We start from the raw sequence: 11,941 nt of genomic DNA, 5'->3' as shown, positions 1-11,941 counted from the left end.
AGTTCTTTCTTCAGCTGCCTGCTGTTCCATTGCGAAGAGCTATGAAACAAACTGTGTTAACTACTTACTCTGCATTAGCCCATTTAATCCATAGAACGTTAGTACAGGGTATGGCTGCTGTTACTTCAAGCAGTCCTGAGCTACAACAGGTAAGTGACGCAGCCTGTGAGTGGCTAGACCAAGATGACAACTCAGTCCACCTGTGCTTTTTTTTTTTGAGACAGTCTCATTCTGTCGCCAGGCTGGAGTACTAGGGCTCAGTCTCAGCTCACTGCAGTCTCCGCCTCCCTGGCTCAAGAGATTCTCCTGTCTCAGCCTCCCGAGTAGCTGGGATTACAGGCAAGCGCCACCGTGCCTAATGTTTTCTTCTTTTTTCTTTCTAGTAGAGACGAGGTTTCACCATGTTGCCCAGGCTGGTCTTGAACTCCTGACCTCAGGTGATCCCCCCACCTCAGCCTCCCAAAATGCTGGGATTACAGGTGTGAGCCACTGCACCTGACCCCATCTGTGCTTTTAAGCAACAAATGTACCAGTGGAGATGGCAGGAAGGAGGGTGAACACTGTACCCGCTTTCTGTCCCCATCTTTGTGAAACTCCTCTTGGGAGGATTGATGGGTTGGCGCCCACCTGGAGCACAGGGTGCCGGAGGAGAGGTGAATAGTGGTTAGAACCCGGGTGACTCCGAGGTACCCTTTCCATTTCTCCACATACTCTGTTCTGTCAGACAGAGAGAAGGTTAGCAGGCCGAGCACGGTGACTCATGCCTATAACCCCAGCATTGTGGGAAGCCGGGGCAGGATCGCTTGAGCCCAGGACAGAGAACAGCCTAGGTCAAAAGAATGTCTACAGAGAACACAAGAGGGTAAGGCTTTTAGCTTAATTGCACCCGTTTCTCACCGTCATCTTGGAATTCCCCCCCCTTTCTCCTCAGTCCCACCCATTTCATTCTGTATTTAGTAGCCATAAGACTACTAAGTAAGACTGGCCAGGATTTGGCCAACAGTTCATACGTAATAATTTTTTTTTCTTTTTGAGACTCACCCAGGCTGGAGTGCAGTGGTGCGATCTCAGCTCACTGCAGCCTACGCCTCCCGGGTTCAAGTGATTCTCCTGCCTCAGCGTCCCAAGTAGCTGGGACTATAGGTGTGTGCTACCACGCCCAGCGATGTTTTATTTGGTAGATGGGGTTTTGCCATGTTGGCCAGGCTGTTCTCAAATGCCTGACTTTAGGTGATCTGCCTGCCTTGGCCTCACAAAGTGCTGGGATTACAGGCGTGAGCTACCACGCCGGGCCTCAAGTCGTTTTAGAAAATGTTGGACCAGGCACGGTGGCTCACGCCTGTAATCCCGGCACTTTGGGAGGCCAAGGTGGGTGGATTACCTGAGGTCAGGAGTTTAAGATTAGCCTGAGCAACATGGAGGAACCCCTTCTCTACTAAAAACACACAATTAGCCGGGCGTGGTGGCGGGTGCCTGTAATCCCAGCTACTTGGGAGGCTGAGGCAGAAGAATCGCTTGAACCCGGGAGGCGAAGACTGTAGTGAGCTGAGATCGTGCCGTTGAACTCCAGCCTGGGCAATAAGAATGAGACTCCATCTCAAAAACAGAAAGTCATGGACTGGGTGCTGTAGTTCACGCCTACAATCCCAACACTTGGGGAGGCCAAAGTGGGAGGATCCCTCAAGTCCAGGAACTTGAGACCAACTTGGGCAACATAGTGAGACCCCCATCTCTACAAAATATGCAAAAAGTAACAGGTATGGTAATACACACCTGTAATCCCAGCTACTTGGGAGGCTGAGGTGGGGGAATTGCTTAAGCCCAAGAGGGTGAGGTTGCAATGAGTTGAGATCAGGCCCCTGCACTCCAGCCTGGGTGACAGAGAGAGACCGTGTCTCAAAAGAAGAAAACCTTGACTGCCTGGACGCAGTGGTTCAGACCAGTAATCCCAACATTTTGAGAGGCTGCGGCGGGCAGATCACTTGAGCTCAGGAGTCCAATACCAGCCTGGCCAACATAGTGAAACCCCACAAACAAAAATGAGTGAAACAAATTAGTTGCACATGGTACTGCCTGTCGTCCCAGTTACTTGGGAGGCTGAGGTAGGAGGATCACTTGGGCTCAGGAGGAGGAGGGGGTTGCAGCTGAGATCTGCCACTAAACTCCAGCCTGGGTGACAGAGCAAGACTCTGTCAAAAAATAAAAAAGTCATGGCACAGTGGCTTACTCTTGTAATCCCAGCACTTTGGGAGGCCAAGGTGGGTGGATCACTTGTCAGGAGTTTGAGACCAGCCTGGCTAACATGGCGAAACCCCATCTCTACTAAAAATACAAAAAAAGAAGGCCAGGCATGATGGCGCACGCCTGTAGTCCTAGCTACACGGTTGGCCAACATGGTGAAACCCCGTCTCTACTAAAAATACAAAAATTAGCTGGGTGTGGTGGCGGGCACCTGTAATCCCAGCTACTCGGGAGGCTGAGGCAGGAGAATCACTTGAACCCGGGAGGTGGAGGTTGCAGTGAGCTGAGATAGTGCCACTGTACTCTAGCCTGGGTGACAGCGAGACTGTCATTCATACATAGATAGATAGAGATAAAAATAAGAATAATCAAACAACCAGGCCGTGCATGGTGCCTCACACCTGTAATCTCAGCACTTTAGGAGGCCAAGGCCGGTGGATCAGTTGAGGTCAGTTCAAAACCAGCCTGGCCAACATATGCTGAAATCCTGTCTCTACTAAAAATACAAAAATTAGCCAGGCCTGGTGGTATGTGCCTGTAATCTCAGCTACTCAGGAGGCCGAGACAGGAGAATCGCTTGAACCCAGGAGGCAGAGGTTGCAGTAAGCCAAGATGGTGCCACTACACTCCAGCCTGGGCAAAAGAGCAAGGCTCTGTCTCAAAAATAAATAAATAAAAATTTTTAAAAAAGAATGACCAGCTGGGCATGGTGGCTCCCACCTGTAATGTGAGCTACTTGGGAAGCTGAAGTGAAAGGATGGTGTGAGCCCTGGAGTTCGAGGCTGCAGTGAGCTATGATTGCACCACTGCACTTCAGTCTGGGTGATAGGGCAAGACCCTATCTCTCAAATATAAATAAGTAAATAAACAACTAATCTCAAAAACCCAAGATTCTAGCACATGATTATTTTAATTGAATGTGACATCATAATATTTGGCTGTAACGAAATCTTTGATTTGGGGTTCAATAGCAGAAAGATACAGACTCTAATCAGGTTCTAAATAGATTCCAAAAACAACTACAGGCCAGGCTCAGTGGCTCATGCCTGTAATCCCAACACTTTGGGAGGGAGGCCTCGGCAGGCAGATAGCTTGAGCTCAGGAGTTCGAGACCAGCTTGGGCAACATGGTGAAACCCCATCTCTACAAAAAATACAAAAAGTAAGCTGGGTATGGTGGCATGTCCCTATAGTCCCAGCTACTCGGGAGGCTGAGGCAGAAAGATTACTTGAGCCCGGGAGGTCAAGACTACAGCGAGCCAAGATCACACCACGGCATTCTAGCTTGGGCGACAGAGCAAGTCTCCAGAAAAAAAAAAAAAAAGAATTCGCTACCTTGAATCAAGTCTCTCTTCAGAACAAATGAATGTCCTTTTTGAGAGAAATTTTAGGGTTTTCTTGTTTTTGTTCGTTTTGTTTTTTTGTTTTGTTTTGAGACGGAGTCTTACTCTGTTGCCCAGGCTGGAGTTCCCTGGCACAATCTCGGATCACTGCAAACTCTGTCTCCCAGGTTCAAGCGATTCTCCTGCCTCAGCCTCCCAAGTAGCTGGGACTATAGGCGTACACCACCACACGTGGCTAATTTTTGTATTTTTAGTAAAGATGGGGTTTTACCATGTTGGCCAGGCTGGTCTTAAACTCCTCACCTCAGGTGATCCACCTGCCTCGGCCTCCCAAAGTGCTGGGATTATAGGAGTGAGTCACTGTGCCTGGCAGAAATTTCAGTTTAACCAGAGTGTTCTAAGCCCAGTAAAGCATGGCCTAATTCAGGCAAAACATAACTTAAAGAAATTAGAGCAGGACACACCAAAACACAGGAAGCCCAACACAGTGGTGTGAGTGCTATGAAATAGCCATAGCAGTGGTGGGTAGGAGGACAGGAAGGGATGGATAGGGTTTCTAGTAGAAGAATCTCTTCTACCCTAATACCAAGAACCTTTTTCCCCCAGGAATACTTGACTGGTATCCACAGGAACCACTGAGGACAAAAGATACCCAGGTCCCCAGACAGGCTCAAAAATGGCTCTGAGCTAATGTACAAAGTCCATCATCCGCAGCACAGAGAAAAGGAAGGGGGCTTTGGGGACTTCTCCTTGTGCAGAAAAGCAGCCACCCAGGAGGACATGATGCATTAGCAGGTGGCTCATGAGGATATTTGTGTTCTTTCATCAGAAGGAGAGAGGACTCCTGAGAATTCTCCTACTTCCGGCTTTTAATTTCTAGATAATGAAGACAACAAAACTGCTTACAGCTCTGAGGTCCTGGCCTGCTCCCTGGGAACATGGCAGGACCCTGAGGACACTGTTTTCAGTTGATACATAATACCTGGTACATACTCCTGGGATAGAGGCCTGCTTCAGAAAAGACTAGGGGAAATGTACGGTCTTGGTACTGAGAGCAAATTAAAGCTGGAAGAAACCATGTAGACAGAGAAGAGCATTAGCAGCTGATTGTGAATGAAACTCAAGAATTCTTACCCTAACTCTGAGAACAAGTTAGGGGCTGGCAGCTGACTGTGGAGCCCAATGGCCTGGGTACAAATTCTGAACTACATCATTGAGTGGCTGTGTAACCACAGACAAGTCACATAACCAATTGTTGTCTCAGTCTCCTTATTTGTAAAATGGGGATGTTATTCCCTACCTCACACCACACACAGAAATTGACTCAAAGGGGATCATACACCTAAATAAAAGAGCAAAAACTATAGAACTCTTATAAAAACATATACATATAAATTTTCATCACCTTGGGTTAGGCAATGGTTTCTTAAATATGACACCAAAAGCACAACTGATAGAAGGTTGGCCAGGCACAGTGGCTCACGCCTGTAATTCCAGCACTTTGGGAGGCTGAGGCGGGCAGATTGCCTGAGGTCAGGAGTTTGAGACCAGCCTGGCCAACATGGTGAAACTCCATCTCTACTAAAAATACAAAAAAAATCAGCCGGGCCTGGCGGTGCACACCTGTAATTCCAGCTACCCATGAGGCTGAGACAGGAGATTTACTTGAACCTGGGGGGCAGAGGTTGCAGTGAGCCGAGATCACACCATTGCACTTCATCCTGGGTGACAGAGCAAGACTCCATCTCAAAAAAAAAAAAGTTGAGGCCAGGCACGGTGGCTCAGTAATCCCAGCACTTTGGAAGGCCAAGTTGGGCAGATCACAAGGTCAGGAGATCGAGACCAGCCTGGCCAACCTGGGGAAACCCTGTCTGTGCTAAAAATACAAAACTTAGCCGGACATGATGGCGGGCGCCGTAGTCCCAGCTACTCGGGAGGCTGAGGCAGGAGAATGGCGTGAACCCAGGAGGCGGAGCTTGCAGTAAGCCGAGATCACGCCATTGCACTCCAGCCTGGGTGAGAGAGAGACTCCGTATCCAAAAAAAAAAAAAGGTTGAGGCCGGGGCACCGTGGCTCACGCTTGTAATCCCAGCACTTTAAGAGGCTGAGGTGAGCGAATCACCTGCGGTCAGGAGTTCAAGACCACCCTGACCAACATGGTTAAACCCTGTCTCTACTAAAAACACAAAAATTAGCCAGACATGGTGGCAGGCGCTTGTTAATCCCAGCTACTTGGGAAGCAGAGGTGGGAGGATTGCTTAAGTTGGGGAGGTCAAAGCTGCAGTGAGCCGAGATCTCACCACTGCACTCCAACATGGGCGACAGAATGAGGCTCTATCTTAAAAAAAAAAAAAAAAAGCAGGGGGCAGGCACGGTGGTGGCTCATGCTTGTCATCCCAGCACTTTGGGAGGCTGAGGTGGACGGATCACTTGAGGTCAGGAATTCCAGACCAGCCTGGCCAACAGGATAAAACCCCATCTTAACTGAAAAATACAAAAAATTAGCTGGGTGTGGTGGTGGCACATGCCCGTAATCCCAGCTACCTGGGAGGCTGAGGCAGGAAAATCACTTGAATCCAGGAGGCAGAGGCTGCAGTAAGCTGAGATCGCACAACTGTACTCCAGCCTGAACAACAGAAAGAGACTCCATCTCAAAAAAAAAAGAGAGAGAAGATTGATAAGCTAGAAGAGACAGAATACAAAGACCTCTGGTGCTTACGGAGATTGATAAACTAGGACAGACAGAATACAAAGACCTCAGGTGCTTATGGAGAGAAAAAGCAGATCACATCCAAATGGTCAGGAAGCAGGTGGTAAGAAACTCTCCCTGAAAACTGGAGAACATAGATCAATGCCTTCAAAATTCCAAGAGGCAACAATTTTCAGCCTAGAATTCTACACACAGCCAAACAGTCAGATACAGGATGCATCAGAAAACTTATTTCCACTTATCTCTTTTTTCTTTTCTCTTTTGAGACAGTCTCACTCTGTCATCCAGGCTGGACTGCAGTGGCGCGATCTCAGCTCACTCTAACCTCCACCTCCCGGGTTCAAGTGATTCTCCTGCCTCGGCCTTCTGAGTATCAGGAATTACAGGCATGTGCCACTATGCCCGGCTAATTTCTGTAGTTTTATAGTAGAGACAGGATTTCACCCTGTTGGCCAGGCTGATTTCAAACTCCTGACCTCAAGTGATCCACCCGCCTTGGCCTCCCAAAGTGCTGGGATTACAGGCGTGAGCCACTGCACCTGGCCTCACTTATCCTTTCTTAGGGAGCTACTGGAGAATGTAATCCAGAAAAAAAAAAAAAAAAAAAGTGGGGGAGGAGAAAACCAAAGAAGAAATATGAGATCCAATATAAGAGAGAGGCAAAAAGAACCCCAGAAAGACAAGCAGTGCAGCAAACCTAGACAATGATGAGCCCACATGGGGAGAGAAGGCCTCCAGGAAGACACTTTCCAGAAAAATAAAACTGATAAGAAACCTCATGTTTGGCCAAATGAAAAGTAGGCCAGGCACAGTGGTGCATACCTATAATCCCAGCACGTGGGGAGGCAGAGTTGGGCATACTGTTTGAGCTCAGTAGCTCGAGACCAGCCTGAGCAACCTAGGGAGATAACTTCTCTACAAAAAGAGAAAAGTTTTTACATCAGGCTAGGGCTGGGCATGGCGGCTCATACTTGTAATCCCAGAACTTTGGGAGGCCAAGGTGGGCGGATCACCTGAGGTTGGGAGTTTGAGACCAGCCTGACCAACGTGGAGAAACCCTGTCTCTACCAAAAATACAAAATTAGCTGGTTGTGGTGGCGCATGTAATCCTAGCTACTTGGGAGGCTGAGACAGAAGAATCACTTGAACCGGGGAGGCAAAGGTTGCAGTGAGCCGAGATTGCGCCACTGCACTCCAGCCTGGGCAACAAGAGAAAAACTCTGTCTCAAAAAAAAAAAAAAAAAAAATCAGGCTGGTGCAGTGGCTCACACCTGTAATCCCAGCACTTTGGGAGGCCAAGGCAGGCTGATCACCTGAGGTCAGGAGTTCCAGACCAGCCTAGCCAACATGGTGAAACCCCATCTCTACTAAAAATACAAAAAAATTAGCCGGGCATGGTGGTATGTGCCTGTAATCACAGGTACTTGGGAGGCTGAGGCAAGAGAATCACTTGAACCTAGGAGTCATAGGTTGCAGTGAGCCAAGATAGCACCACTGCACTCCAGCCTAGGCGACAGGGTGGGATTCTGTCCCCTCCCCACCAAAAAAAAAAAAAAAATTTTAAGAATCAGCCAAGCATGGTGGTGAGTGCCTATAGTCCCAGCTACTCAGGAGGCTGACGTGACAGTATCACTTGAGTGTGGGAGTTCCAGGCTGCAGTGAGCTATGATCACATTGCTGCACTGCACCTTGGGGGACAGGGTGTGCTTATTTGTTTTTTACAGTTTAGATGGTTTGGGAACAATTAGTGCTGGTGGCATAGAAAACTAATGAGAAGACCAGGCGCAATGGCTCATGCCTGTAATCCTAGCACTTTGGGTGGCCAAGGTGGGCAGATCACTTGAGGTCAGGAGTTCGAGACCAGCCTGGACAACATGGTGAAACCCTGTCTCTACTAAAAATACAAAAATTAGCTCGGCGTGGTGGTGTGTGCCTGTAATCCCAGCTACTCTGGAGGCTGAGGGAGGAGAAACGCTTGAGCCCAGGAGGCAGAGGATGCAGTGAGCTGAGAGAGCATAACTGCACTCCAGCCTGGTGACACAGCGAGACTCCATCTCAAAAGAAAAAGAAACAAGAGGCAATTATTAACCCTAGGAAAACAAAAGGTTGTAGGAAAAAGGAAATATAAATATAATTCACTGCATGGCTCATTGTTACAATAGCATAAATAAAACCTAAATATTGATTTAGCCAAAAGTTTGGATATTGCTATATTGGGAAGAAAAGGAGAAAAGGTAAAAGTGAGGGGGAGTGTTAAAGTGCTTATTCTCATCTTTCATAGTAGATATGAATAATATCTAAAAACGATAAATAAAAACTAGCATATTACTTAGAAACGTGGAGGTAAATACCACAAGGCACCACTAAAAAGAGTGTTAGGGTTAGGTGTGGTGGTTCACCCCTGTAATCCTAGAACTTTGGGAGGCCAAGGTGGGCAGATCACTTGATGTCAGGAGTTTGAGACCATCCTAGTCAACATGGTGAAACCTCATCTCTACTAAAAGTATAAAAGTTAGCTGGGCATGGTGACGGGCACCTGTAATCCCAGCTTCTTGGGAGGCTGAGGCAGGAGAATCACTTGAACCTGAGATCACACCACTGCACTCCAGCCTGGATGACAGAGAAAGACTCTGTCTCAAAAAAAAAAAAAAAAAAAAAGTTTTGGGAAGGACACAATTCAGGAAGGTTGGAGTGTGGGATACTGTTTATCATAAGCCTCAGGAAATTATTTGACTTTTAAAATTTTGTACAAGCTTTAGATTAAATTAAAAATATTTTTAAAAGATAATTTATCTGTGTATTACTTCAATAACTAAAATTAAAAAGTAAAAACAAAACTAATAGTCTCAATTCTCCTTCTACAGATGTGAGAATCAGAACTCAGTGAGCCTAAAATATTTAGTTTATTTCATAGTTTTGATAAATGTACATTTCACATTTATGTAAATATTATGTAAAATGTAAGCATTGCAATTTTCTTGTAAATTTTGAACTACTCAAAAATAAAATGTTTATTTAAAAACTTCAAACACACAGCCTAGTTATTTTTCTTGTGTAAAATGTTTTGTTGTGTTCTTTTTTTTTTTTTTTTTCCAGAGTCTCGCTCTGTCACCCAGGCTGGAGTAAAGTGGCGCGATCTCGGCTCAAGCTCCGCCTCCCAGGTTCACACCATTCTGCCGCCTCAGCCTCCCCAGCTGCTGGGACTACAGGCACCCGCCACCACGCCCAGCTAATTTTTTTGTATTTTTAGTGGAGTCAGGGTTTCACCGTGTTAGCCAGGATGGTCTCGATCTCCTGACCTTGTGATCTGCCCGTCTCGGCCTCCCAAAGTGCTGGGATTACAGGCGTGAGCCACTGCGCTGGTCGTTTTTTTTTTTTTTTTTTTTTAAGAGACAGGGTCTCACTATGTTGCCCAGGCTGGCCTTGAACTCTTGGGCTAAAGAGATCTCTCACTTCACCCTCCAAATAGTTGGGAATACAAGAGCACACCACCACTGTAAAACTTTTTATACTGGAAAAATTTAAACATACATGGAATTAAGAATAAAATAATGAATCCCCACGTACCATACATTCTGTTTCAATACTCAGAAACATTTTGCCAATCTGTTGTTTTTGAAATATTTTAAGGCAAAGCCATGACATAATTTCATTTTACCTCTAGACACTTCAATATGCATGTTTAATTGATACCTGATTTCAAAAAAAAAATCTTACCTAACTAAATATTATCTAATATCTGTTCTGCAATTTTCTCAAAGATATCTTTTTTTTTTTTCTGAGACAGAATCTTGTTCTGTCACCCAGGCCGGAGTGCAGCGGCACAATCTCAGCTCACTACAACCTCCACCTCCCAGGTTCAAGGGATTCTCGTGTCTTGGCCTCCTGAGTAGCTAGGATTACAGGTGTGCACCACCACAGCTGGCTAATTTTTGTATTTTTAGTAGAGATGGGGTTTCACCATGTTGTCTAGGCTGGTGTTGAACTCCTGATCTCAGGTGATCCGCCCATCTCTGCCTCGCAAAGTGCTGGGATTGCAGGTGCGAGTCACCGCACCCGTCCAAAGATGTCTTTTTATAGTTTTTTGTTTGCATCAAGATCCAAACAATGTCTGCATATAACATGTGCTTGTTTTGTTAAATCTCTTATATTCTTTAACACAATTAACTGATGGTTAATTTTACATGTCAGTCTGAGCAAGGAATGCTCAGATAGCGGGTGGAACATTGTTTCTAGGTGTGTCTGGGAGGGCGTTCCTGGGAGAGATGAGCACTTGGATCAGCAGGCTGAGTAAGGAAAATCGCCCTCACCAAGGTGGGCAGGCATCATCCACGCTGCCACCGAGGGCCTGAGTACAATAGAAAGGAGGCGGCCGGGTCAATGGGCCGCTCTCTTCTTAAGGTGGGACACCATCTTCTCTTGCTCTCGGGCATTGGTGTTCCTGGTCCTTGGACCTTTGGACTGGGAGTGGCACTCGCAATACTGGCTCCCCTGGTTCTCATTCTTGAGTCTGGACCAAAACCATATCACCAGCTTTCTCCAGTCTCCTGCTTACACACAGCAGATCGTGCGATAGCTCAGCCTCCAGGGTCAAATGAGCCGATTCCTCATAAAACATAGCTTTCTTTTCCTTTTTTTTTTTTTTTTTTTTATTTTGAGATGGAGTCTCCCTCTGTTGCCCAGGCTGGAGTGCAGTGGCGTGATCTCGGCTTGCTGCAGCCTCTGCCTCCTGGGTTCAAGCAATTCTCCTCCAGCCTCAGCATCCCAAGTAGCTGGGACTATAGGCATGTACCATCATGCCCAGCTAATTTTTGTATTTTTAGTTGAGACGGGGTTTCACCATGTTGGCCAGGCTGGTCTCAAACTCCCAACCTCGTGATCTGCCCACCTTGGCCTCCCAAAGTGCTGGGATTACAGGCACATGCCACCACGCTCAGCTAATTTTCATATTTTTAGTAGAGATGGGGTTTTACCATGTTGGCCAGGCTGGTCTCAAACTCCTGATCTCAAGTGATCTGCCCAGCCCGGCCTCCTAAAGTGTTGGGATTACAGGCGTGAACCATCGCACCTAGCTTTTTTTTTTTTAGGCAGGATCTCACTCTGCCACCCAAACTGGAGTGCAATGGGGAGATCTTTGGCTTACTGCAGCCTTCACTGTCTGGGCTCAAGCAATCCTCCCACCTCAGTCTCCCAAGTGAGTGGGATTATAGACACATACTACCACACCTGGCTAATTTTATTTAAAATTATGTTTTGTAGAGATGGGGTCTCACTACGTTGCCCAGGCTGGTCTCAAATTTCTGGCCTCAAGGGATCCGCCTGCCTTGCCCTCCCAAAGTGCTGGGATTACAGGTGTGGATTAGTCAGGTTTCTATAGAGGGACAGAACTAATAAGATAGACATATGTAGTATTAACTCATATGATCACAAGGTCCCACAATAGGCCGTCTGCAAGCTGAGGAGCAAGGAAGCCAGTCCGAGTCCCAAAGCTGAAGAATTTGGAGTCTGATGTTGGAGGGCAGGAAGCATCCAGCACAGGAGAGAGATGTAGGCTGGGAGGCTAGGCCAGTCTAGCCCTTTTTTTTTTTTTTTGGTGAGGTGAGTCTCACTCTGTCACCCAGGTTGGAGTACAGCAGTGTGATCTCAGC

This window comes from Trachypithecus francoisi, unplaced genomic scaffold (assembly GCF_009764315.1).
Source record: "Trachypithecus francoisi isolate TF-2019V2 unplaced genomic scaffold, Tfra_2.0 Lachesis_group10, whole genome shotgun sequence".
NCBI lineage: Eukaryota > Metazoa > Chordata > Mammalia > Primates > Cercopithecidae > Trachypithecus > Trachypithecus francoisi.
This window is presented reverse-complemented; position numbering follows the sequence as displayed.